At 39.6% G+C, this 23420-nt stretch overlaps 1 protein-coding gene and 1 pseudogene across 1 annotated transcript in view; one reads left to right on the forward strand and one right to left on the reverse strand.

Annotated features, from left to right (window-relative positions):
* The window catches only part of LOC112397789 (ubiquitin-conjugating enzyme E2 E2), a 342257-nt gene that overhangs the window by 103323 nt on the left and 215514 nt on the right, over positions 1–23420 (forward strand). The gene's annotated exons all lie outside the window — the stretch shown is intronic.
* LOC112397788 (elongation factor 1-alpha 1-like) lies at positions 10623–11996 on the reverse strand (annotated as a pseudogene).

Consider the following 23420-nt stretch of genomic DNA (forward strand, 5'->3'; position numbering starts at 1 on the left):
TCTTTCTGTTTTTGTGCCAGTACCATACTGTCTTGATTACTGTAGCTTTGTAGTATAGTTTGAAGTCAGGGAGCCTGATTCCTCCACCTCCGTTTTTCTTCTCAAGATTGTTTTCGCTATTCACGGTCTTTTGTTTTCCCATAGAAATTGTGAAATTTTTTGTTCTAGTTCTGTGAAAAATGCCAGTAGTAGTTTGATAGGGATTGCATTGACTCTGTAGATTGCTTTGGGTAGTATTTCCTTGTGACATGTTTGTCTGGTTTTGGTATCAGGGCGATGGTGGCCTCGTAGAATGAGTTTGGGAGTGTTCCTCCCTATGCTATATTTTGGAAGAGTTTGAGAAGGATAGGTGTTAGCTCTTCTCTAAATATTTGATAGAATTCGCCTGTGAAGCCATCTGGTCTTGGGCTTTTATTTGTTGGAAGATGTTTAATCACATTTTCAGTTTTCAGTGCTTGTGATTGGTCAGTTCGTATTTTCTATTTCTTCTGGTTCAGTCTCGGAAGGTTGTGCATTTCTAAGAATTTGTCCATTTCTTCCAGATTGTCCATTTTTGCTGGGAGTTAATTTATTGTCAAGCGACACTACCTGGCGGGGATTCCTACTCATTCCCTCCCTCAGCATGCCCCCCTATGCACAGTTACTTTGAGTTTGTCTAACAGACCATATTCACTTCGGCCCCTGGTCTCTGCACATTTTCCTTCTACTTGCACCTAACCTGCCTTTACCCCTCTCAGATTTTCAGCGGAAATGTCACCTCCTCAGAGAGGTGTATTTAGTTGTCTCCTGTCTCTCCCATTAGCTGAGTGAGTCAGGAGGGTAGGAACCATGTCCATTTTGTGTACCCCTCTATACCCAGGGTTTAGCACCATGCCTGAGATGTAGTTAGAACTCAGTCAGTACACAGTCTTGAAGAAACATAGGGGAATCTCTGTGTAATGTTTCTTCAGGTGTGAAGAGCTACTTCATAATTTACATTTAAAAATCTCCAGTGCTTAATGATTATACAGACATTCAATTTCTTGATGAAACAGTATCAATATACTTTTTAGAAAAACTTTTAATTCTATATTGGAATATAGTTGATTAACAATGTTGTGTTAGTTTCCGGTGTACAGCAAAGGGATTTTGAAAGGGAACCCTTCTCCTGAAGATATAAATACAAATATAGCAGCACTAATTTTAAGGAAACATTTCAGTATCTGACAAGTCTATAGACCACAGCAGAGTTTGCACAAATGTTAGCAAATCACTGCTTCTAAAAATGTAATAACGGGAGTCAGAGATTTGTCAAACAAGATTAGTGTTAATGTTATTCTTCTCAAGTAAAATATAGGTCTGTCTAGACAAATAATATTTTAAGTTAAAATATCATCAAATATCCACCTTTGTTTTGTGCAGTTTCCACAACTTTAGCCGGTTGTGTCTATACTAATTTTCTTACTGAATTTTTAAATCAACACACTTTAAAAATCTTAAGTAAATACATTTATTACACATGAATAAAAAAAATTGAGAGCTGCCTGCAACATTTTGCTGCTGACAGCTGACATATTTTGAGAAACATGAGCTTGACTTGCTGGTCCCTGCAGAAGATAGGGTTTGGTTACATAGCATACATGCTATTAAGGTTGCCAAGGACAGAACACACCTCATATTCAGCTTTAGTTGTAGGGTATAATCAATACCACAGTAGAATTAGAATTATTCAGATGGGGGACACATAGCTTTGAAATTTAAAGAAAAATAATTTTTTTACAAAATTCCTGTATACACTAATGAAAGTAAGATGTGTATAATTTTAAAGTAAACTGTGGTATTCTTTTACTCCTCATTTGTGGTTAGCTTTGAGTATATTCTGCTTACTGACTAAATTTCCTTTTTGGATATGTACATCATGTGCCTGAGCTCACTTTGTGTTCTTATTTTAAGGAACTTGTGTGGTTCCTGTTCTGCTTTGAAATACCTCTCAGCTGTAGCCATAGATCTCACATTATAGCAGATTAAGAAAACATCATGGGGGAATAACTAACTTTACGACACCAAAAATAGGTGTTGGGAGTTGGTAATGACTACTGTGTCCTCATTAGCATAAATGTAGTTACATATATGTAGTTGTTTCTAGGTACACATACAAGAGATAGGTAAAAGTTGTTGAAAACTTGAAATTTCAAATACCGCTATTAAGATGAAAAAACAAATAATATTTATTAAGCTATTTATTAAGCTCTAATTACATACCAGGCACTATGCTAAACACTTTATCTGTTATTTCATTTAATTGTCTCAAAAACCAGAAGGGAGATAAGGAACCGAGATAAGGAGCAGCCAGTAAGTTGGGCAGGTGAAATTGACATACACCTGTTGTATTCCAGAGCCGGAGCTCTGTACACTTTCAATTTCAGATTCTAAAAACCATCTTTCACCAATTCCTCCCAGTATTCCACATAATGGTGAGGATCTAATAGATAAATTGACTACTGACTGATCTAGTAGATGCGGATCTAATAGATAAACTGACCACTGCTGACTGACCTAGTAGATGTGGAAAACATCCTCCTGGTTTCTTTCACATCAAGGCTTTTGCACATCCTTCAAACTCTGGTCTCCTAAAGGTAGGAATAATATTGATCTCACTGTGAAAATAATCAGGCAACCGTTAGTACCATAAACTCTCACTAATGATTACCTAGAATTACACGATAGCGAGCAAAGTCACATACTTTGGATGCCGGCTGAAGCATACATCCACAGCTACTGGTGCTTCCGGTGTGCTTGCCAAGTGAAACGATGTTATCATTCCAGGCACATGGGCACCCAGGCCTAGCTGATGGAGTGCAGTGCAAATCACATCAAGGTCAGGGATTTGGTTTCCTTATGGGCTAGTTAGCTGCCCACCGTCAGAGACAGAGCATGGGCTCAGTGCCAGCCGGTTGCATGGTATGTTTGGGTGGATATAGTAATTAGAGAAAAGCATGACTAACATCCACATCTAGGAGAGATGCCTGAGACTGAAGCTAATAAGAATCCACATAAAATGTCTAAAATAGCCTGGCTACAGGAAAGTTTTTCAGAAGCGTCACACTCTGTCTTGTGATGTAAAGGACAAGTATCTCAATGCATATTGTTAGGAAATTCCAATGGAAGAAATCTACAAACGTGGGTGTTATGACAGAGGACATGCACAATACATACATTTACGTAAGTTCTTTTTATATAAATACTTTATATTAAAATACTGTAAGTAAGTTACTTTTGGATTATATATTCCTTATTGTATCATGTTTTACTAAACATTATATATATTTTACTCAATATTGTTTTAAGAAACCCACTTATACTCTAATTTGTAGGCTGTTTATGGAATTTTTAAGAGTACTCTGACTATATATAATTTTTGCCTTATGCATTAACTTTAGAATCAACCTACAAGTAAGCGGTGACTCGAGAGCACAAAAGTAGAGAGATAGATGTTGTAATAACAACCAGAGTAAGAAGGGGCTTTTCGTGGATCTGGATATGTTATAATTTAAAAACATTTGCAGACTGTCTGAAACATATCCAAGAGCAAAGATGCCCTAATTATAGACATACGGTCACGGTTCTTTATACAAAAACATGCAGAGAAAAGGGAAAGGTAATTTGTTAACCAATAATGGCTTGAGAGACATGTATTACTGTAAAATGCATCCACCAAAAATCCATTTGCAGTATAATTTGGCTTCCTAACTTTCAGAGTCTACGTAGCAGAAAGAAGGAGGCTTCCTCTCTACATTGAACCACTGCAGGTCACTCAGGCAGTAACTGTCATCTGACTTGTGCGTGTCCTTGTCCAAGACCTCGCACCAGGTTATGAACCTGTTAAAAGACCACGTGCTTTTCACCTCTGTATTCACTGTGGTGTCTCAGCTGAGAGTCGCGGGAACTCAGAAACATCAGATGAATTTTTCTGGTTCTTGGATCGGGTCGCTTTCTCATGGCAAATTAAAAAGTGATTTACTCGTCTGTAAATCAATCTCTTGTGAGTTTGGTTAACACAAATTAATTTCCCAGAGTTTGATTCCCTTGGGTGAAGGGATAAAATTAGATTTCAGTGGAATGTACATAGATCAGGAGGGTACAGGGGACAAAGTTGCTAATAAATTCCTGTAAATGAACGGTATGTTTCTCCAGTGCATATCAATGGGATTTCATGATAAGCTAACCCTCTTTCTGTGCCACATCCTCTGATGTTTTTTCCCATCTCATGATGTTCAAATAGGAATAAGGGTGTAGATTTCTTTTTATTTTTGCCCTTTATTATTATAGCAAGACATAACTCTCCACTTCTTGAATGGTTTTAAAGGTATATAAATATATTAAAGGAAGAAAATATAGTCTCTTTATAGAATCTAGAGGTTTAAACAATTAGAACGATAAACGGACAAACATAGTAATTTTATTTAGCAATCCCTAAAGGCAAGAGGCAGCAAATTCCATCTTGAAAGTCCCAGCAAATCTGTGATCAGTATCCTGTGGGTGTAGTTAGCAGTCTGGTGTTTTGAGAAGGAAAATAATGGTTTTTAACTGGCTCATTTCTGAGTTACATCCTGAAAGGAGAGGAATGAACTTAGAGCCAATATTAACAGGTGGTAATTAAATTATGGGTTCTGCATGCTTAATGTCCTAGACTAAGGCAAGATGAGACAACTGAGGCCATTAACTTTAATAATTGGAATCGGTATCTCTCTTAAGTAGTATTTTATAGCACGTTAACAATGGTTGATTAGTATTAAATCAGAAAACAAGCTGTTTTCTTACTAAAGCATGTTTTACTAATGCAGATTCATACCTATACATTTAAATGTGCAGTATAACTTATAGGAGGCAATGTCTTTTACAAAGGTAAAAAGAAAGATAAATGTAAAACGTTTGTCAAATTTTAAAGTCAGTATCTCTTGACGGCCCACGATTGGCTACCTTTAATTATAAAGAACTGGGAACAAGAAAAATTTTAAACATTTAATTTTATTATTAAAGCTGAAAAATTCCCAACTGAAATGTTTATTCTTTTAGGAAGATTTTATGCCATCTGACTTAATGTTTTAAATACTAGGTGGTTATTCCACATTAATTATATAGCAGTGCTGTAGGCGTCATGTACAAATTACATCATAGTAATGACAGTCCTCTTTCCAAAGAGTTGTTTGTTTTGTTTTTAAGAACATTTAATGAACATTTGCATTTGTAATACTTTCACACATAACTATTACCACATTGATTTTGAAATACTTAATGTCATTTGCTTATACTTTGGGTTTTTGTTAAACAATCCCAACCTCCCCTGAGAGGTCCATTTTGTCATGACTCGAGTGAACATATAATTTATCTGCCAAACTTTTGGGGAGTGAAAGGGGATGCTGTTATTAAAAATAAATATGCCAGGACAACAGGTGTAAACCAGGATATATATCACCCAGTGCAGTAGTAGTAGAAAGCCCCTGAATTATTATACTCCCTATTCACCAGATGCATCTGTGGAGAAATGCTTTCAGGATCCCTGCTTGGGATAACTGGAATGCATGTTTCCCTGAGATCTGGGTCTCCCGCACCTCCAAGTCACTGGACGTGTTTTTGTTGTTGTTTTCACTTTGGTGCCTGGTGCCCAGCACATGAAGATGAAACGAGTGGAAGCTCAGGCCCCAGACTAGGATAGGAATGTGCTGGAATTGTGCAAAGGGTGGGGGTGGGGGGTCGGAAATGAAGGGAATTGCGGGCTGAACACAGGGAAGCTGGGCTCTCCTTCCTGTTTAAACTCCAAGGGAGAGTCTCTTATGGGATTGCCAGAATTTGAGCCATTTCCGCCAATCTGGTGTTTTACTCAGTACCCGCTCAGAGAAGGACAACGGCCGTTCATAAGATACTACCGATAAGGGATTAATATCCGACACATACAAACAGCTCACACAGCTCAACGTCAGAAAAACAAACAACCTGATTAACAAGTAGGCAGAAGAACTTAATAGACATTTTTCCAAAGAAGAAATGCAGATGGCCAACAGGCCATATGAAAAGATGCTCTACATCCTTAATCACCAGGGAGATGCAAATCAAAGCCACAAGGAGATATCACCTCACAGCTGTCAGAATGACTATTATCAAAAAGAACACAAATAAATGTTGGTGAGATTGTGGAGAAAAAAGAACCCTTGTGCACTGTTGGTGGGAATGTAAATTGGTGCAGCCACTGTGGAGAACAGTAGTGAAGTTCCTCAAAAAACGAAAAATAGAACTACCTTATGACCCAGTAATTCCACTCCTGGGTATATATCCAAAACAATCCAAAAACAAAAACACTAATTCAGAAAGAGTCATGCACCCCCATTGTTCATAGCAGCACTATTTACAATAGGCAAGATATAGAAGCAACCTAAATGTCCATCAGTAGATGAATGGAAGAAGATGTGGTATATATGTACAATGGAATTATTACTCAGCCATAGAAAAGAATGAAATAATGCCATTTGCAGCTACACGGATGGACCTAGAGATTATCATACTAAGTGAAGTAAGTCAGAAAGACAAATACTGTGTGATATCACTTATATGTGGGATCTAAAAAAATACCACAAACTAGTGAACACAATAAAAAAGAAGCAGACTTACAGATAACAGAGAACAAACCAGTGATTACCAGCAGGGGGAGAGAGAAGTGGGAAGGGGTAATATAGCAATGGGGAGTAAGAGGTACAAATTATTAGATATAAAATAAGCTACAAGGATATATACAACACAGGGAATATAACCAATATTTTATAATAACTGTGAATGGAGCATAACCTTTAAAACTTGTGAAGCACTATATTGTACTCTGGTAACTTATATAATGTTGTACAGCAACTATACTTCAGTAAAAATAAATAAATAAATTAAGTTAAAAGAAAAAAGAGAGACCATTCATAAGAGTGGTGAATGTTTAAGTTTACCAGGATTCTGGAGTGGGGGAAGGGACGGATCTGGGGTTTCAGCGCCGCCCTCTTCAGTTCACCTGTTCTCCCCCATTCTGCTGCTGGAGACTGTTTTAAATCAGAAGGGGTCAACATTGATAGGATTGAAGGGACAAGGAAAGGGGGCAGGTCAGGCAAGAGGGGAAGGAGAGGGAATTGGGAGAACAGTAGTGGATTTGGCCCCAGGCACAACAGGTTCTAGAATTTTAAAGTGGGGGAGAGAGAGGAAGTGCTTCGGTTGAGAAGCCTGTGTGCATGGCGAGCTGCAGGTAGGACAGTCACAGAGATGCCCCTCTGTCTGGACATATAACCTATAATTAATCTATACCTGTCTGAGTCATATGTATTTTAGACAGGTCTGTAATCTTCTCAGAAAAATAACAGCATGAGTAGACTTGCTCAGTTTTTCTCTTGTTCCAGTGATTTCACAGCAATACCTCTTTGCTCCCAGAAAAAAAGAAAGGTCTTGTAGCTCCACATTATCTTTAAATGTGCTTTTATTGTGTGCTTACCTGCACTATGGTCGTTCGGTGTACAGACCCCATGGTGCATGTACGATCTTTAAAATGGGGGAAACCATGTAAGGAAGTTAAATTAGGAAAAAAAGAAACAAATCAAAACAGAGTACAAATAGCAAGGTTAAATTGAGTGCTGTTAACCCCCTGCTGGTACCAGCTAATAGTGCAGAGGCAACAGTGGGAATCTGAAACAGAGGTTCGTGTTGGGAAATTTCAGCTCGTGACAGTTATAAATGAAATATATTGGCTAGTTTTTCTTCCTAGGGTATCCCTTTAAAGAAGAGTTCAAAGATGATACTCAGTGTATATCCAGTAGAAATAATAAAAACTAAAATAATATCTTAGTCTGAAGTACCCATTAGAATTCAGGTGAGTTTCCCCCCCGCCTTTAAAAAAGTAAGATGTAACTTACATAGAGCAAAATGTGTAAACGTTAAGTTTTATTTATACACCATACAGCTCAGTGACTTTTAAGATAGGAATAAACCCATGTCATCAGCAAGCAGATCAAAGTTCTGAACATTATCACCATGCCAGAAAGTTCTCTCCTGCCTCTCAAAACCATGTCTGTTACTATTCGGAAGGTTGATTCTCTAGTTATTCTCAATTCGCCTCCAGTTCTATGTGAACGACCATATCAGTTTCACAGTCACAGGCTTGTTGCCTGTAGTTGCAACAAGCAATTGCCTTCTCTCCGCAGTGTGTTTCCAGAACACTTCTCTTCTGCTGTTGGCCTTATTCTCTCATATCCAGTTAAATGGAAAACAGCTCTTATTTTATGGATAAGTAGGTAATTCAATAACAGTGACATAGTTGCCTTAGCAGAAAACTTGCTACTTTGAGAATATGGGTAATGAGAAAATCTGAGAACAAATCAGTGACATTGAATGACAAATATAAAGTATCCATAATACTGTATGTAGTAGGGTATAGGTATTTAACATCTTGAAACACCATTCATTAAAAATATGTTCGTAACTGGTTGTAGATTTCATCACATAGAAAAAGTGCTAGCCACGCTCTAATTTAATAACTAGTACATCTTTTGAAAACTTAAAATTTTATAAGCAATAGCCACAATGATTCTTCTTCTCTGCTTTCACTTCTCCTCTCTTCCCTTTTTATGAGAAAGTTGCACTCAGGAAGTTTTTGTTTGCCCGTGCGTCTTCCTCCTGGCATCTTCCACTGGAGGTGTTCTTTGGTTGTCTTCACCTCTTTTTCTTCCCATTTCCAGAACTCAGCAACATCTTTTCTCTGCATATTCAGATGAATCCAGTAGTTCCACCTCCACCACTGGTGGAGCTTAGGATTTCCTCATCCTACAACCCCAGTCCTTAAATATCAAAATGCCGTTCTCACAGCACCTTGTTTTCTCACCATATCACAGGGCACACCTATCCATTCTTCCTTTCACACCCTTCCTATGAAAATATAGTACCCATTTATTTAGAAAGCTTTTAACTATCATGAATTTGGTTCTATCCTATTTCCTGGAATACTTTATATAGAAAGGCTACATATAAAAAACCAGGGCATTCTGTTCCTAGATTCCCGTGTGGGGTTTACTTTGTTTTAAATTTAGTCAGTGCTTCTTTAATCATCTAAGTGAACACTATTGTCTATAGGCAATCCATTTCCACATTTTGTGTGTTGATGATTAGCTGCTGGGTAGTAGGGCCAGGTGCCCACTGCCCTCAGGGTGAGCACAGCCTCACTGGAGTGAGTGCCACAGGAAAGGCCTTGACAGCGATTCAGGACAGGGACAAACTTAGGACAAAGACAGGAAAGGAAATCTGGCAGGAAAGTAATATAGAACTGAGAAAAGACAAAAAGTTGTACAAAGAATGCAGACAGGTTAAGAGAAAAAATTAACGATGCAGGGTCATTAGGTTCACTGAAACAAAGCAAAAGCAAAGCAAAACAAACCCTGCTTTTTGAAAACTAAAAATAGAATTACCATATGATCCAGCAATTCCATTCCTGGGCATATATCCAGAAAAAACTATAATTCAAAAAGATACGTGCACCCCTATGTTCATAGCAGCACCATTCACAATAGGCAGGACATGGAAACAACCGAAATGTCCATCAACAGATGAATGGATAAAGAAGATGTGGTACATATATACAATGGAATATTACCTAGCCATAAAAAAGAATGAAATAATGCCATTTGCAGCAACATGGATGGACCTAGAGATTATCATACTAAGTGAAGTAAGTCAGACAAAGACAAATATCATATGATATCACTTATATGTAGAATCTAAAATATGACACAGATGAACCTATCTGTGAAACTGAAACTGAATCACGGACATAGAGAACAGACTTGTGGTTGCCAGGGGTGGGAGTTGGGGGAGGGATGGAGTGGGAGGTTGGGATTAGCAGATGCAAACTATTATATAGAGAATGGATAAACAACAAGGTCCTACTGTATAGCACAGGGAACTATATTCAATATCCTGTGATAAAACATAATGGAAAAGAATATGAAAAAGAATGTATATATATGTGTAACTGAATCACTTTGCTGTACAGCAGAAATTAACACAACATTGTAAATCAACTCTACTTCAATAAAAAATTTTAAAAATTAAAAGTAAAAACCTGCTTTTGGTTAAAAAAAAAAAGATGAGGAAACAAAACATGGAAGAGAGCAGAAACGTGTTCTGGGGACTGAGTTGATAGAGCTTTTGAGAAATTTTCACGGGTCTAAAACAGTAATTAGCAATGGAAAGAGCTTGTATTTTCCACTTCCTACATGAGGCTATTAGTATCTAAAGAGGCAACAGATACAAAATATCTAAGAGATTTGGGAGGATTGTTTTCCTCATTGAACTTTGTTTTAATGGGTCTCAAAATTCTGTGACAGATTTTTGGTCAGGTTGTTTCTGTTAGAAAGTACTGATTTAAAAAAGTAATAACTTAAAACCGCCACATTCACAAACACATGGTCCACAGAACACTCTCCTTTCCTTCTGAAAGCTTAATGATGAACTGTGATCATTAACCACTCTTTTACTGTTAAACTTAACTGGCCAGTTGAGAGAAGCAGCTCTGAGACCGTTCTTCCACCACTGATTAAGACTAGGGTGGCAAGTATTAGGGATAATATTCACTTAGCCTTCTGAGCTTTCTGGCCAGACTTGGTGACCTTGCCAGCTCCAGATGCCTTCTTGTCCACTGCTTTGATGACACCCACAGCAACCGTTTGTCGCATGTTACAAACAGCAGAATGACCCAGAGGAGGGTATTTAGAGAAGCTGTCAACACGCATGGGCGTGCCAGGAACCACATCAACCGTAGCAGCATCACCAGATTTCCAGGATTCAGGGCCAGCTTCCAGCTTCTTCCCTGAACGGTGATCAAGCTTCTCCTTCAGCTCAGTACACTTGCAAGCGGGGTGAGCTGTGTGACAGTCGTGCACAGATGCACGGCCAGCACTGATTGCCCTGCGTGGCTCAGGGTAATCCCCTGAGCCGTGAAGCCACCCGCTTCCATTGGTGGGTTCTTTTGCCGCTAACAGCCATGTTGCTGTTGCCGTGATGAACATCTTTGCCAGACAAGTTCTTGACATTGAAGCCCACGTTGTCCCCAGGAAGAGCTTCACTCAAAGCTTCATGGTGCATTTCAGCAGACTTTGATTCAGTTGCAAGGTTGGCTGGAGCAAAAGCGGCCACCACGCTGGATTTGAAAACACAAGCCTCCATGGGGACAGTACCACCTTCGCCACCAATTTTGTAGACGTCCTGGAGGGGCAGACACAGGGCGTGTCAGTTGGATGCGTTGGTGGCAGGATGCAGTCCAGAGCTTCAAGGATTGTGGTTCCACTGGCATTCCTGTCCTTACGAGTGAGTTCCCATCCCTTGAACCAAGGCGTGTTAGCAGTTGGCTCTAGCATGTTGTCACCATTCCAATCAGAACTTGGCACAAATGCTGCCGTGTCAGGGTTGGAGCCTGTTTTCTTAATGTAGGTGCTGACTTCCTTAATGAGTTCCTTGTTTTTCTTCTGGCTGCAGGGTGGCTCAGTGGGTTCCATTTTGTTAACACTGACAACTAGTTGTTTCATGCCCAGTGTGTAAGCCAGAGGAGCACGCTCACAGGTCTGCCCATTCACCTTCTTCAGATTCACCAGTGCCTGCGTCAGCAAGGAGAACAGCACAGTCAGCCTGAGATGTGCCTGCCCTCATGTTTTCCGTAGTCTCTGTGTCCTGAGGCATCAGTGATGGTCCCATCACACTTGCTGCTCTTGGATTTCCACAGGGAGATATCGATGGTCATGCTGCACTCGTATTCAGCTCTCAGTTTATCCAAGACCCAAACATACTTGAAAGAGACCTTTCCCATCTCCAGCAGCCTGGTTCTCAAAATTGTCAGTGGTTCTTTCGTCAGTGCCATCACGTTTGTAGATCAGATGGTCAGTGGTGGTAGATTTGCCCAAGTCTGTGTGTCCAGTGAAGATGCTGATGGGAGTTTTTTTCTTTCTCATTTTGACTTAGATTTGTAGTGGTTTCTCATGACACCTGTTGTGGCAGTAAACCTCTTGCAAAAAAGTGAAAGGATTTTCTTTACGGTGATATAAAGTTAACCTAAAAATAATCTGAAATTCCCAGTGTAGAAGGTTGATTTAGGGATTAGGGGCCTAAATAAATACGACTGTAGCTGCAATTACACTAACTAGGCTAGAATTGCAAAAGATCAGTCCTCACACTTTGCAAAAAGATCACTGGATGCAGTGAAAGTGGAATTTCTCCCTTCTGGACGTTGCTACCCAAGTAGGCAACTCAAGGGACCTTAATGCCTGCCTCTAATGCAAGACAGACTGCATTCAGGGCAGAAAACCAGACCTGATGGCTGGATGGCTGGCTTCAGCATGGAAGTTCCCACATTTCTAAGGGTATATGCCAAAAGTATGCTTAATGCCTCGGCAGGTTTGGTAGCTCACGGTGCTGGAGAAACAACCATAGCGCTGGTCTCTGGGGACATGTTATACCAAAACTAAGGTGGTACGTACGTGAACTGATAATTCACAGGAATCTGACAGCTTTCAAGAGCGTAATCGCATTATTTTTCTTAGGAGAGAATGTAAGAAACCATAAGATCTCAGCCTGAACGCTCAGTGACACCTTATGGCTCTATCTGTGAAATGTATCATTATTTGGTTATTCATGCTAGAGGACAACAGTTTTTTTAAAAACCAAGGGAATAAAGCAATGACTTCTGAAGTTTTACTCATCTTAAGAGGCATTTTTCCAGGAATGCCGTTATTCCTGGGGCCACAGAGTTCTATGTGCCTGACCTAACAGGCTAATTTTAGACTCCTTCCTCCTCTACTGTTTGATGGTGAAGAGTCTTTTTTTTTTTAACAATAAAAACAGCATCTTTGACCAAAGGCCATGATCAAAGCTGCTCTTTGAATGGGAAATAAAACTTTCAAACAACTGAAAATTCACCATCTGAAATTCCACATTCTGCAGTTATAAAAGAGTAAAGTATCTGTATTTCCCCCTTCAACTCATGAATATATCCAAGCTGAATCTTGTAATTCTAGAGTCGTGGGTAATAGAAAAATACACATTGTAAAATAACTGCAATTCCAATGGCAATCACAAGTTCCATTAAATAGACACTTTTATAATAATAAGCTGTTAGTATTAGATTTACTTCATGAGGTCAGGTAGTTTTTTAAAACACTACTATATTTTATGAGGTTTGTTTTAGAAAGCTAATTTCATTAATTCCACATCTTTCCTTCCCTTGGGAATCTTGAATCGGCTGAGACAGGGGTATGTATTTGTGGAATCTCTCTCAATAACAGGAGCAAGAGACATTTCTGCCAGGTTCTTAATAGACAAAGTATATAAAAACCTAGAAATGTATTCCTACAACTGTGGACTGATCAAGTTTTTATGAATTTCATATTATATGCACCAAAAACTGTATTTAAACTCTGAAGTGGATGCTTCTTTACACCAAGGAAGGACATTGTGGTGCAGAGCATAAACGTGAGAACTAAAATGGCTTGTCTTAAACTGTTACGACACTCCCCACCTGTGTGAATTTCCTCAGTTCCCTCCTCCATGAAGTCAGGATGATTGACACTAACCTCGCGGGGTTGTGGGAAGGATTGCTCTATATACTGCCGTGTAGAGTGCCTGCGCGGAGTAGGAGCTTCGCAAATGTCAGCTGTCACCACCATCATCTTTTTTCATCATCTAGCTGGTTTCTGTGTTAGGATTATCATTTTTATAAAGTGAGTTCCATACATAATGATATAAATAATTAAGAGAGATTAAATGAAATGTTCTGTCAGGTGTTAAGAAATATACCATACCAGTTCCTACAATTAAAAAATACGAAAAAATACATAGGGAAGCAAAAGCCATAACAAAACGAAAATGCGAACGAAGTGACCACTGACAAAATTAGCCCTAACACAAACATTATTTCTGTTTAATACCAGCGTCTGTGTGCTCATCCTATCAAAGACTGGTTTCTCAACAAGTACAAGGCAAGTTCAGTTAGATTATAAAGTGAAACTGGAAATGATTCAGATTACATGAAATGAATTAAAATGATAAAGAACTGCTGAGATCACATTCCAAGCCACCAATAAACGAGAAAGCCAACAAGGATGACAACAGAATAGTTCTAACGAGTGACTTGACTGTCAGAGGACTGAGAGAGGCCCTTGGAAAAATTGATGAAGCACCTTAATATTTTTTGTAAAAATGATGTGTTTATTATACTGTAGAAACCAAATATGCAGTAAAAAAAATCTAATAATGTGTTGTCAGGTGTACAAAAAATCACGCCAACAAAACACTCGATTTTCACTATCCTTCTAATTAGAACAGTGTTTCAGTTATCGTAGAGATTTTCTTAACTGAGTTAAAATCAGGTTACTTTTCTATTCTTTGGTTTATTCTTTCACAATTTATTCTGTTTTATCCTAGTTTTCAGTGATTGCACCTTAAGGAGCCTTTTCATGGAATTATCCTCAGAGAATAAGTATCTACTATATATGAAATAAAAGTTTGTATAAAAATTATTAAAAATTTTAAATTACATAAAGTGATACAGATGGTTCTCTGTATTACCCTTGCTTAACGCTCAAATAGATGATTTTATATAAAGTGGTTCTATGGTTATAGTATAAAGAATATCCCACCATATCTTCAATTTATAAAAAGGAATTTATTCTGAGGAGTTCAAGTTGCTTCCTACAAAATTTACAAATTGACCCATCTAGAGCCTGAAATAACTCTTAATTTTATTTTTCTTCTCTACCAAAGACTAACAGACTACAATCCCAGAGGAATGACCACAGTAAATCCCAAGCTAGTAATCTTTCCAAATATAGTTACACCTCATTTATCCGACACCACTGGAGAATGAAGTATTAACTGGAAAATCCACCGTGATTCTGAAGCTGGTCTTGACCGCTTCCTCAGGAAGACTCTTCGTTACTCTTTCTTCCTTAGTAGTATCTAGAACACACCCGATAACAATAATATTGTATTTGAATTATTTGCTTATGTGTTTATTGAACCATTACATAGCAGACTCTTTGAGGACGAAGAACATGTTTTTCACTCATCTTTGTGTCCACAACACTCAGTACAGGTCTGGCACACAGTAGAAAAGCAATTAATCTCTGTCACATAAGGAAGAGGGAGATAGGGAGGAGGAAGGACTCAGACTTTTTTTTTTAACAGAAATCTTTCTCAATTACAGCACTCTCTCCTTTTTCCTAGCAGAGTGAACTAAACATGCTTGTTAAACTTTTTTGGATGACAGAGGGCCGTAGTTTGGAACACTATCCCTCTGTGCTGTAATAAAGATGCTTTTCAGTGCTCTTCAGACTCCTAGGTTGATCTTTCCAGGAATTCACAACTGTGGCGGAATGAAGTGGGGATTCCCCTTGTAATTGGCAGGAGGAAAAGCCAGGTACCTAAGCATGTGAAACCAGCAACCTTAACCCGGAGGACACAGTCCTGGACCCAAGTGAGGGCCTGGCTCCATGGCAGCTCAGAGGTCTTCTCTGTATTCCCACGTTCAGAGTTTAGAAAGTTAGTTCATATGTAATTCCATTATCTGTGTTTCATAAAATCTCCCCTTCTAAATACATTGGAATTGCAGATTTTCAAAGTGTTCTCAAGAGGCAAGTATAATTTTTGAATTAATTAAAATGCTTAATTATGTAAAACCCCAAAACATCTCAGTGCTCACTGAGAATTACACAAAGATAAAAGCATGTCATTTTGCAGTGTCCAGAGAAGGGCAAAAATGAAAAGTTCTGTTTCTTAAATAGTAGTTTTTAACCGCTACAAATGTTTATTTTGTAGATCAAGGTCCATTTCAAATATGCTACCATTAGAGCAGTTTCCAAAGTCCACAGATAACAGTTACAAAGGTCAAGAGAAGTTATTTAGAAATGACTTGTCATTTAATTCCAAAAGGAGGGAATGACTAGACAGTGCTTTGTTTTCTCAGAGAAGGAACTTGCACAGTGGGCTACCACCAGCCCATTCATGCCTGACTTAGGCCCGAGGAACCGAGGGGATCTCTCCAGGGTGCACGGCCAGGTTATGAGCCTGCCTGTGTCTGTCCACACCCCGCAGGCCTGCCAGAATGGTGTTTCTCAAAGCAAGTGCTACACTTGAGCCGGCAGGACCAGTGCTCTGCCACTACCTATAGCAACACCACGATCCTGAAACAGTGCAAGAAACATGAGCGGAGACACAAAAGTAGTCGTTTGCCCAGAGCCCGTGAAAAGCAGCAGAGCGTGAGCTCTGACAGAAATGTGAGGCTGACCGTGCGGAACAGTTGAAAGAGGCTGAAGGCAGGCCGGACCAGGTACGGCTCCTTCACCATCAGTTTCTTTGTCCCTGGCACTCCCACCCCCTCCCAAAGCGCGGAAACAGCAAAGCAAAAGGAAAAGAACAAGCGTGAGGGTTCAGATTTTGCTTCTAAAATTTAGGGTCTTGGGCAGTTTATTGACTGTATCTGAGTCTCAGTCCTCACAGGGTTACAATGGGATTAAATGAGATACTGTGTGTAACGGGCAGGGTATTGTGCCCAGCATAGGCAAGCACTCGATCCAGGATGGTTTGTGGCACGTTAACTTAAAGGATATGAGGTGCTCTTTTGCTTTTCTTAGAGACAAATGATTAGGTATTTAAAGACCTGTTTTCAGTTCCCTTGTGATATTCTGACAGCCACCTTGAAACAAGAGAGATAGATATGAACAACATGAAAGTGATCTTGTAAGCAAGACGTTGTCTTTAACCGTATAATTTAATATATCACCCTGTAATTTATACTTACAGAACAAGTGAATCAGTTTGATCCTGACAGACTCATGTCCTTAAAAAAATCCTAAAATTCAAGTATCAACTATTCAGTTTTTTACAAAGGACTTACTGATACTGTCCATGGAGCTATTCAACACTCATTTCCACCCCTTCTTTTCAAGAGGTTCGTTGTATAGAATATTTTATCATGACAAACGTATTACATGTTTCTACACTAATTTCATTGGCAGAGCTTAGTGAACTTTATGACCCATGGTACACAAAACTTGTTAAAAAAAACTTACTGTTTATATTTTGCTCTAAGACGTTGATTCAGCAAGGCAGAATAACTACACTATTGTATACTGTATGGGTATACAGCTAGTAGCTAATTCAGAACCCCACAGAACAACAAAAGCCTACCGGGAGTATATAAGTGTTTCTCCGGGTGGTCCTGCCGTCAGTTTTGTGTCTCTTCTTAAAACAGATTTCCTTCTGTCTTTGAAGATGCAGCATTTTCAGAGGAGGACTTTCTACCTAAGTATAGGTGACATATGTTTAGGAATCAGGAGTCAGGCAGCGTTGCTAGAGCCATATCACCCCCCCAGAGATAGAAACCTTCGGTGTCTCTAGTTCTTTTTCGTTCTCTCTCCATTCAGTATATTTATTTTCTGAAAATCGTCCCTGGTGATTGAGAGCACTCATGTAGAATTAATGGCTTTAATGGAAAGGCTATGCTCCCAGACTCCTCAAATCTCTTTGGAATGAAATTTCACATATACAATTAAAACAGATAAAAAAAAAAACCCTAAATCTGCCTGTTATAATGGGTTCTACTGGGAATTGAAAAGGAATCAAATACTTAAATATTTTCTGTGCGTATGCTTGCAGCCTCATTTGTGTGTGTATATATACATATATACACACACATGTACACAATTCTCCGGGTACTGGCATTCTCAGGACTCAGTGAATGAAAGCTGGCCCTTTAGAGGAAGGAATTAAGTAAGTGATCAGCCAACAGGTAAGAAAAAAAGCGCTTAGGATAACAAACACTGTTACAGTTTCTTGCTTCTCAGAAGTCCGTATCAGCACATCAACTTTTCATTGCCCAAGCAAGGTGTGCTGATGACTTAGTGTTTATCCATTCTGGTTCCCTATTCCTTCTGGTCCATGGAAGGATTATGCTTTCCCCCTCCTTGCAGTTGAGCAAGACTGAGAGACAGTTTCTGGCCAATGGGATTTGGGCCAGATGAAAGCCTTTAATTGCTAATTCGAGACTCTCCACTCTCTCCTTCCCTGCCATGGCAGTCATGGTAATAAGTTCAAAGCAGCCTGGATTTACTAAGCTACTGACATAGGAATCATAGCCCAGGAGAATCACTCTGCTACACAGTCTCTATGTGCAGTGAGAAATAAACCCCTGTTCTGTTAATTACTGAAGTTTTGATGTTTGTTATGCAACATAACTCAGCCTGTCCTGATTGATAACAAAGATTTAACGTTTGTTTTTCCTCGGAGGGCTAGTTCTGCAAGCTACTTGGAGTTTGTGTGAGGTTTACTGAAAAGGGGAGATGAGTCTCAGGCAAACATTTTACAGGGTAAAGGGTACTGCTGAGGAGTAGAGGAAAACGTTCAGGGGATATTCAAAACAAAGATGAGGAGGTGAAGTCGAGGAATATACTTGGGTATAGGAAGAAATGAAATAATCCACAAAAGTAAATTCTGGAGAAGAGTTTTCAGGGAACATATGGAAGTGAAGAATTTGTCTACAGCCAGTGTCGGTCTGACATGAGGATAAAGTCTTGGCTCTAAGCTCACATCCCTCTTTGACTTACCTAACAGCACTTAACTGCAGGCACAGTCTCTGCAACTCTTGGGATTCATTTTTGAGCAAGCGTGCAATATTTGTCTACTTCACAGCCAAGATTTCTTTGGTAACAGTGACTCTTGCTCTGTAGGTGGCTGTCTGGCTCAAGCCCTTGATCATCTGACTACACTGGGTATATTCCATCCTGTTTCTTTACCGTCTTCCTGGGTTCTGACTCACTGCTTTCGCCTGGTCCTAAGGACAGCCCAGAGACTACTTCTGCTGCTCAGAACTGGCAGCTTCACACATGAACCAAAAACTTTCAGAGGTGGCAGAATATCTAACAATACAATTTGGAAAGTCGTAGATCGTTTACATGAGAGCTAAAAAAAATTTCATGTAGTTGTAGAGGGTATGTGTATATTGCTTTTACACTGCTTTATATGGTTAGTAAACAGAGAGACATGAATGACAGCAGGATATTTTTTATCCTTTAAAGGTAATGCTGTAGAAAAAGGAGGAGTCATAGCATTAATCATTCAGGACAGGTTTTATAGATCAGGGATTTTAATTTCTGTGAGGATTGTGACAGTATTATAGTTTGATGTTTTCTAACATCAGAGGTCTAAATTGGCCAGTCCCAATCTAGGGTGTGCAAAAAAAAGTAACTTTACTTTCTGAAGTGATCTCTTTCTAGTTCTCAGCTGCCATTCCCAACCATGTTATAAAACACACAACCTCGCCTTTTAAAAAGGTATCTCAGTATCTTCTCACTGGAAACACTTTTTTTTTTTTTTTTTTTTTTTTTTTTTTGGGGTACGCGGGCCTCTCACTGCTGTGGCCTCTCCCGTTGCGCAGCACAGACTCCGGACGTGCAGGCTCAGCGGCCATGGCTCATGGGCCCAGCCACTCCACGGCACGTGGGATCTTCCCGGACCGGGGCACGAACCCGCGTCCCCTGCATCGGCAGGCGGACCCTCAACCACTGTGCCACCAGGGAAGCCCGGAACACTTTCTTTTGACCAATTATTCAGTCTATAAAAATTTCTGCTCCTCTCTAGGGTTCTCCTCTCCCTCTTACTCAAGATGGCATTTGAGTACAGGCGAGGCATCCCCCCTCTTGCTGTGCTTCCAGTGATATCTTACATGGGCTTGACCTCTGGGCCTCTGGCCTGTCCTCACTGCATCCACGGGGTCAGTAGGAAAGCTGTGGCAGGGGCTGCAGAGGCATGCCTTTCTGTCTGTGTAGGAATCTGCACTCAGCTGCCTTCCCCTCGCTCTGGAAACCAAGTCAGTTTTAACCCTACAGTTCCCTCAGCATCTCCCAACTCTTTATCAGGACCTTGAAATTCTTGGTTGCTTTCTCTGCACTACCCGGGAGTTTGTAGAATCCTGTAAAAACTACCCTCTGGTCCATCCGCTGGGAAAACCTTCCTCAGACTTCATTCCTCTGTCCATTACTTCTGTGCCACGATGGACACAACACTTTGTCCCCAACAGAACTTTCTGAAAGGCTTGCAGTTTTTGCAGGCTCTTGCCCCAGAGAAGCCAAGCGACAGCCTGACAATTTCGGGCTTACCCTTCAGCTTTTCTGAGCATCCTGTCTTGTTCCACCTCTTAGTGTGAAAGTCAGGGAGGATGAAGGGAACTCGGTCCCTCCTCAGGACTGCCCCACGCTAGGCTCATCCACTCAGAATCTCTGTGTCCCCCAACACTTGTGGACCTGAAAGGTATGGAATTTTCTTTGCAAGGTATTTGGAATTTTTCTTCTCCTATGATTATAATACAGTTAATCCTCCAAACTTGTTTTTTCTTATGTAAAAACTCAGCTTTGGAAGTTCTTAGAAAATGTTTTCACCACTTGAAAGCCTGGCTTACAAAGCTTTGAACTTAAAAAAAAAATCTATTTTCAAACCCAAAGTTAAGCTTCCCTGTTGGTAGTTGGCAATCCGAGCAATAAGTTTCAGCTTTGTAGGTTACTTAAGAATAGTCCTAATGGCAGGAGGGGGAGAGGGGCTGGGGTGGGAGGTGGAGTAAAGAGAGGGGAATAGCATGACTGAAAAAGAAAAGGTCGCTGGATGAGGATCCTCAGTACTAACTGGCCATCAGAGAATGGTACCACGTCAGGGGAGCGGAGCCTCTGATTACAATTCTTTAGTACCCATGGTTCCAACTGTGGTCTCATATGTAACTTAGTTTTCTCCTTCAGAAAGCAGGTTGAGCCAGAAGTTTTCACGAATGAACCAAGGTTTTCCACAATATAAGGAAGTAATAGTGCTTTCTCCATAACTGTCCATGACTCTGTGATGAGTAAAAAAGTAAAAGAAACTTACAGAAAACATGGATAAATTTTGTATTTTTCTAGTATTGTGAATAAAATTCTATTGGTGCTAAAGAACACCCACTAAATACAGCTTAGGGGTAGTATTTATATAAGAGAATATCTTATTAGTTAATATGCAGTACATTACAGTCTTTAGTGAACAGTGAATGCCTTTATAAGTGTATATATTTTTGTAGCTAAACCTTCACCAGCAGTCCGTCAAAGCAGTATCATATCTCCACCAGTGGATTGCTTGCAGATCTTTGATAGCTAAATACATTTCACTGAAAGTTATGTCTTGATGGTTGGGTAAATGGCATTTTCAACCTACTTGTGACGATAGTATCTGAAAGCAAAATCTGGACCCAGTAGGTTAATGATAAGTGAAAGGTACTAACCTTTTATTATTCTAGGATATTAACAACTCGACTAAAGGCATTTGGCAGATGTGGGGCGAATGTTCACATAGCTGACTTTTATTTTAGTCAAATAAAGAATATTTGCTTAACACGAGACTTAACGTTTGTTGCAACTCAACAGGCTGGCAGTTTTCTTTCACTGTCAATTATTAGCTTTAAAATAAACACATAGTTAGAAACTACCTTTTAAGGAAGGGGGAAACCTGGAGTTAGCTAGGCTTACAAATTATAAGGGAGTACAATGCATCCCGACAGAACAATAGATGAATCGCAGGAAACTGCTTTCTGTTACAGCACCTTCATCAGTTACATCAGCAACAGCTGAAAACCATTAGTTGCTGCTGGCTTGCTCTTCGTGAGATGCTTTTCTTCCTCTTCGGTATCCTGACATCAGTCTATCACTTTCCTACCCAAACGATGCTTGGGGCTCTGCTAACTTTAAATAATTGAAAAGAATGAAAGAAAATATTTTAGTAATCAAAATGAGAACATCGGTATCTTGTTTATATATTAATCAAATGTGCAGCAGTAGCTGCTCAAAAGAGGATTTTAAAGAAAGTTTTATAAAGGTAATTTAAATGCTTAACATGACAATACAAATAACCAATGTATTGGTTTAGCAGTCTCTACTTTTTGATGTCCGTAACCTTAACTTTTATATTCATTTTATTTTATTTTCCACGCTGCGCGGCTTGCAGGATCTTAGTTCCCTGACCAGGGATTGAACCCGGGGCCATGGCAGTGAAAGCACTGAGTCCTAACCACTGGACCACCAGGGAACTCCCTGTAACTTTAATTTTTAAAATCTCAGTGACTTGTATTATTCTTCTACCCATTTTCTCGCATGACTATTAATTTTGTGAGTAGTCAGTGCTATTAAGATGGACTTCAAGCTCATTTTTAGTTACATTTTAAAAAGTACTGGTTTAGGGCTTCCCTGGTGGTGCAGTGGCTGAGAGTCCGCCTGCCGATGCAGGGGACACGGGTTCGTGCCCCAGTCTGGGAAGATCCCACATGCCGCAGAGCAGCTGAGCCCGTGAGCCATGGCCGCTGAGCCTGCGCGTCCGGAGCCTGTGCTCCGCAACGGGAGAGGCCACAACAGTGAGAGGCCCGCCTACCGCAGAAAAAAACAAAAAAAAAGTATTGGTTTAGAAATGCAACAGATTTCAGTATATTAATTTTGTATTCTGAAACTTTGCCAGATTCATTGATGAGCTCTAGTAGTTTTCTGGTGACATCTTTAGGATTTTCTATCTATAGTATCAAGTTATCAGCAAACAGTGACAGTTTTACTTCTTCCTTTCCAATTTGGATTTCTCTTCCTTCTCTGATTGCCGTGGCTAGGACTTCCAAAACCATGTTGAATAAAAGAGTGGGCATCCTTGTCTTGTTCCTGATCTTAGAGGAAATGCTTTCAGTTTTTCACCATTGAGAATGATGTTGGCTGTGGGTTTGTCATATATGGCCTTTATTATGTTGAGGTATGTTCCCTCTTTGCCCACCTTCTGAAAAGTTGTTATCATAAATTGGTGTTGAATTTTATCAAAAGCTTTTTCTGCATCTATTAAGATGATCATATAGTTTTTATTCTTCAATTTACTAATGTGTTGTATCACATTGATTGATTTGCAGATGTTGAAAAATCCTTGCATCCCTGGGATAAATCCTACTTGATCATGGTGATGATCCTTTTAATGTATTGTTGGATTTGGTTTCCTAGTATTTTGTTGAGGATTTTTGCGTCTATGTGCATCAGTGATATTGGCCTGTGAAGTATCAGTAAGAGAAATTAAGGAAACAATCCCATTTACCGCTGTATCAAAAAGAATAAAATACTTAGGAATAAACCTACCTAAGGAGGCAAAAGATTTGTACTCTGAAAACTATGACACTGATGAAAGAAACTGGACATGACACAAACAGATGGAAAGCTATACTGTGTTCCTGGATTGGAAGAATCAATATTGTTGCAGTGACCATACTACCCAAGACAGTATACGGATTCAGTGCAATCCCTATCAAAACAGCAATGGCATTTTTCATAGAACCAGAACAAAAAATTTTT

This window comes from Neophocaena asiaeorientalis, unplaced genomic scaffold, assembly GCF_003031525.2.
Source record: "Neophocaena asiaeorientalis asiaeorientalis breed wild unplaced genomic scaffold, Neophocaena_asiaeorientalis_V1.1 scaffold154, whole genome shotgun sequence".
Taxonomy (NCBI): Eukaryota; Metazoa; Chordata; class Mammalia; order Artiodactyla; family Phocoenidae; genus Neophocaena; species Neophocaena asiaeorientalis.